Source organism: Rhinopithecus bieti, unplaced genomic scaffold, assembly GCF_001698545.2.
Source record: "Rhinopithecus bieti isolate Rb0 unplaced genomic scaffold, ASM169854v2 scaffold_10017, whole genome shotgun sequence".
In the NCBI taxonomy this organism is placed as follows: Eukaryota; Metazoa; Chordata; class Mammalia; order Primates; family Cercopithecidae; genus Rhinopithecus; species Rhinopithecus bieti.
Genome location: NW_016806314.1, coordinates 998,989 through 1,004,589, shown reverse-complemented (window position 1 = coordinate 1,004,589; position 5,601 = coordinate 998,989). Strand labels below are relative to the sequence as shown.

The window sequence follows — 5,601 nt, the reverse complement described above, 5'->3', positions numbered from 1 at the left end:
ATATATATATATATATATATATATCTTTTCAACATAAAAAAAAAGAAAATTCAATTATACAACTAAATAAAATTAGGAAAACACTGCATGAACAAAATGAGACTTTAATAAAGAAATAGTAACCATGAAAAAGGAACCTAACAATTCCAGGAGCCAAAGGATACAATAAAGAAAAGTGTAATAGAGAGCTTCAACAGCAGACTCAAACATGCAGAATAAGCAGTTAGAAAACTCAAAGACAGGACATTCAATATTAACCAATTAGAGGAACAACAACAACAAAAGGAATGAAGAAAGCATCGGGAACCTTGGGGACACCCTCAAGTATATGAATGCACAGATTTTGAGAATCCAAGAAGGAGAAAGAGGCCTGTCTGAAACTCCCCAAATCTTGGGAAGGAGATGAACATCTGGATTCATGAAGCTCAAAGAAACCCAAGAAAGATAAACCCAAAGAAGAATACGCTGAGGAATAGTACAGTCAAATTGTCAAGAATTACAGAGAATTTTGAAACTAGCAAAAGAAAATAAACTTATACAAGGGAAACTCCATAAGGCTAACAGACTTCTCAGCATAGACTTGCAAGCCAGGAGGGAGGGGATTGATACATTCAAGGTGCTGAAAGAAACAACTTCTGGCCATGAATACTATAACCAGCAAAGCTTTCCTTCCGAAATAAAGGAAACATAAAACTTTCCTAGACAAAGAAAAGCTGAGGGAATTTATCACCACTAGACCAGCCTTAGAAGAATTGCTAAATGGAGTTATTTGAGTTAAAACAAAGGATGCTTGTTAACAAAATGCAAATATATGGGCTGGGCACTCATACCTGTAATCCCAGCTCTTTGTGAGGTCAAGGCGGGTGAACCACCTGAAGTCGGGAGTTTGAGACCAGCCTGGCCAACATGGTGAAATGCTGTCCTTACTAAAAATACAAAAATTAGCTAGGCATGGAGGTGCGCCTGTAATCCCAGCTACTTGGGAGGCTGAGGCAGGAAAATCATTTGAACCTGGGAGGCAGAAGTTTCAGTGAGCCGAGATCACACTACTGTACTCCAGCCTCAGCAACAGAGCAAAACTCCATCAAAAAAAGAAAGAAAGAAAGAAAGAAAGAAAGAAAGAAAGAAAGAAAGAAAGAAAGACAGACATATGAAAGAAAAAAACTCAATAGTAAATATATAGTCAAGTTCAGAATACTCTAGTACTATAACAGTGGTATGTAAATCATTTTTAGCTATACTATAAAAGTTAAAAGACAGAAGTATTTAAAAAACTATAGCTAAAATAATTTGTTACCAAATACACAATTTTAAAAGATGTAGTCTGGGTATGGTGGCTCACATCTGTAATCCTAGCACTTTTGGAGGCCAAGGTAGGAGGATTGCTTGAGGCCAGCATTTGAGACTAGTCTGGGCAACACAGTGAGACCCTGTATCTACAAAAAAAAAAAATTCAAAAACAAAAAAAGATGTAAATTGTGACACTGTTCTGCAGTGGCAGGCATATGCAAACCTACCCCAAATTCCAAAGAAGCTGAGAGGCTGAAGAAAGAGACTGGCATATCCAGTGTCTCAGAGAGAAACATTTAATAGAGTCTTACAAGCAGAAGCCATGTCCCAGCAGCCACAGATGAGATGGTGGATCTCCACACCATTACTCTCCAGACCCAGGGCTTATATACCACAGGGAAGGAATGTGTAGGACAATTGAAGTAAACCCCTCAGGGAAAGGTAAGAATGCTATGTGAATCTGCCTAAGGGCAAAATTTATGATCAAGGTTGTTTTGACTTAAGGCCAGGATTTACAGTAGTTAAGGTAGAGTTCTTAGAGGCATTCCTCTGATTAACAAGGCTTAATCAGAAGACAGCATGGCAGATTAGCATCCAGGATGAAGTTGCTTTAACCTCTACAAATATCATAAACAAAATTTGGGAGGAAGGAGTAAAAGTGTACAGTTTTAAAGATGTGATCAAAGTTAAGTTGTTTTTAGCTCAAAATAACTTGTTATAACTATAAGATATATGTAAGCCTCACAGTACTCACAAAGAAACACCTATACAAATACACAAAAGATAAAGATAAAGGAATCAAAGCATATCACTATTGAAAATCATCAAGTGACAAAGGAAAACAGCAAAAGAAAAAGAAGAGAGCAAAAGATCGATGAAGTAATCAGAAACACCAGGCACGGTAGCTCACAACTGTAATCCCGTCACTTTGGGAGGTAAAGGTGGGTGAATTGCTTAAGCTCAGGAGTTTGAGACCCGCCTGGGCAACATGGCAAACCTTATCTCTACAAAATATTTAAAAATTAGCCAGGCATAGTGGCACACACCTGGAGTCCCAGATACTCAGGGGCTGAGGCAGGAGGATCACTTGAGCCCAGGAGGTCAAGGCTCCAGTGAGCCAAGGTCATGCCACTGCACTCCAGCCTGGGCAACAGAGCAAGAACCTGTCTCAAAAAAGAAAGAAAAGAAAACCAAAGTAACCAGAAAACAACTAATAAAACAGCAGTAGCAGGTCCTTATCTATCAATAATTACCTTGAATATAAATGGATTAAATTCTACAGAGTGGCTGAATGAATTTAAAAGAAACACAAGATTCAACTATATGCTACATACAAGAAAATCACTTTGGCTTTAAGGACACCCATAGACTGAAAGTGAAAAGATGGAAAAAAATTTTCTATGAAAATGGAAACTAAAGAGAAAAGGGGTAGCTATACTAAAATCTGACAAAATAGACTTTAAGTCAAAAAACTGTAAAAAGAGACAAAGAAGGATATTATATAATGATAAAAAGGATTCAATTCAGTGAGAGTATATAACAATTATAAATATCTATGCACCCAGTACTGGAGCACCCAAGTATATAAAGCAAACGTTAATAGAATTAAAGGAAGAGATAGACTTCAGTATAATAACAGTACGTGACTTCAGTACCCCACTCTCAGTAATGAACAGACCATCCAGACAGAAAATCAACAAAGTTAAACTACACGCTAGACCAAATAGACCTAACTGACAGTTACAGACCATTTCACCCAACTGCTGCAAAATACACATTCTCTTCATCAGCACATTGAACATTGAATATGTTTGGCCACAAAACAAGTCTTAACGTCTTTTTTTATTTTTTTATTTTTTTTATTTTTTTTTATCGAAGGTCCCTTACTGGCCCTGCTTCCATGACTAGCAATGACCAGGGGAAAAGTGAGAGAAACCAGCCAGCACAGGGAGGGGTCATCTCCACAACATTCTATTTATGCATAGAACTAAACAGACAAGCACAGAGTCACTATTGCGGTTAGGAGTTGGCAGCACGGAAAGGGGGAGGAACAGGTAGGGAGTGGGGATGTTGTTAAAAAAAAATACAGGTCACTCCACAACTGGAGTTCCTGGGGAAGACCTGGTCTGCTTCAACCAAAGAGGAATCAGAAGATCAAAAGCAGTTTGGGAAGGCCAGAACCGTCAGGGATGGAAGGAGGAGGGAAATCCAGGGGGTGTGGGATCTGTTTGGAAACTGGGGTGAAGGGATTGCCCTCCCTCTGCTGGGATCCCCCCAGCCCCTCCAGTCTGGCAGGAAGCGGGCAGCCTGCAACCCCCGAGGGGAAGTGTGGGGCTGCCAGATGCTCCAGGTAGGGGGCCAGAAGGGGCTCACAAAGGCTTGCCCTCCAGGGATGTGACGGCACTGCCCCCCAGCTTCTGTGCCAGGGGGCAGCGGTCCTTGACCTCCTCTTAGCAGTTTGCTTATAATTCATGCTTGATCCTGTCAGCTTCTTCTTGATGACGTCCTTGGAGCTAGGATAGATTATTTTGCTCTTAAGGGGCACAGACTCAGGGGCCCAGAAGATAAACACCAGGTCCTCCTCCTTGCTCTCCTTGGTCTTGTAGGTTGCACATAGAGGGCGTAGCGGCTGTCCTTATCTGGCAGCATCCTGACAAAGGTGGCGTAGGGGTTGTCGACAGTCTGGCCCACATCGCCCACCAGGATCTCCTTGCCCTTCTCCAGGATGATGTTCTTCTTGTCCTCACTCAGGCAGAAGAACACCGCCTTCTTGTGCTTCTTCACCTCCTCTGGTGTTGAAGACTTACGCACTTTCATGTCACTGAACACCCTGATGACACCATCAGAGACCAGCCACCACTGAGGCCATGTTTCCGGAAGTGAAAAGAAGAGGGCACGGAGAGCCTCAGAAGACACCACTGCTAGGACCCAACTGAACCAAGTCTTAACATCTTTAAGAAGATTTGAATCAAATCAAGTATATTTTCTGGACAAAATGGCATGAAACTAGAAATCAACAAACAGGAGTAAATTTGGAAAATTCACAACTATGTGTAAATTAAACAATGTGCTCCTGAACAACCAATGCGTCAAAGAAGAAATCAAAATGGAAATACAAAAATATCCTGAGAAGAGCTAAATAGAAACAAAATATCCCCAAAATTATGGGATTCAACAAAAGCAGTTCTAAGAGGGAAGATTATAGCAATAAACACCTACATTAAAATGGAAGAAAGATCTCAAATAAGCTAATGTTATACCTCAAGGAACTAGAAAAAGAACAAGCTAAGCCCAAAGTTAGTAGAAGAAATGAAATAAAGATCAGAGAAGAAATAAATCAATACTAGAAAAACAATAGAAAAGATTACCAAAACTAAAACTTGGAATTTTTGTATTATATTTATTAATACATAATTATTATACATATTTGGGGGTATTTTAGTATTTTGATACATGTATACAATGTGTAATGATCAAATTAAAATTATTGAGACATCCCTCACCTCAAACGTTTATCTTTTCTTTGTGCTGGGAACATTATACTTCTTCTCTTCTAGCTATTTTGAAATGCATAATACATTGTTGTTAACTATAGTCACTCTTCTCTACTAGCAAACATTTTAACTTATTCCTTCTATCTGACTGTATGTTAGTAACCATTAACCAACTTCTCTTCATCCCCCTTTCCACGATTCCGTTCCTACCCTCTGGTAACCACCATTCCAGTCTCTACCTCCGTTAGATCCACTTTTTAAGCTCTCACATATGACTGAGAACATAAAATGTTGTCTCTCTGTGCCTGGTTTATTTCACTTAACATAATGACTTCCAGTTCCATCCATGTTGCTGGAATGACAGGATTTTATTCTTTTTATGGCTGAATAATATTCCACTGTGTATATATACCACATTTTCTTATTTATTCATCCTTTGACACCTAGGTTGATTCCATATCTTGGCTATTGTGAATAGTGCTAGTGCTGCAATAAACACAGGAGTGCAGGTAGTCCTCAGCATACAGATGTCCCATCTTTTGGATATATCCCTAGCAGTGGAATTGTTGGATCATATGGTAGTTCTGTCTTTAAGTTTTGGAGGAACCACCATCCTCTTTTTCATAGTGCTTGTACTACTTTACATTCGTACTACAGTCTACAATAGTTCTCCTTTCTCTGCATTTTCACCAGCATGTGTTATTTTTTGTCTTTTTTATAATAGCCATTCTAACTGTGGTGAGATAATATCTCATTGTGGTTGTGATTAGCATTTTCCTGATGATAAGTGATACTGAGCATTTTTAAATATACCTGT

General features: G+C 39.3%; 2 pseudogenes; one reads left to right on the top strand and one right to left on the bottom strand.

The window, feature by feature from the left end:
* The window catches only part of LOC108531815 (60S ribosomal protein L23a pseudogene), a 794-nt pseudogene extending 750 nt beyond the window's left edge, over positions 1 to 44 (top strand).
* A 3,615-nt stretch (positions 45 to 3,659) lies between these two features.
* On the bottom strand, positions 3,660 to 4,209 carry LOC108531816 (cofilin-1 pseudogene; annotated as a pseudogene).
* Positions 4,210 to 5,601: the final 1,392 nt, after the last annotated feature.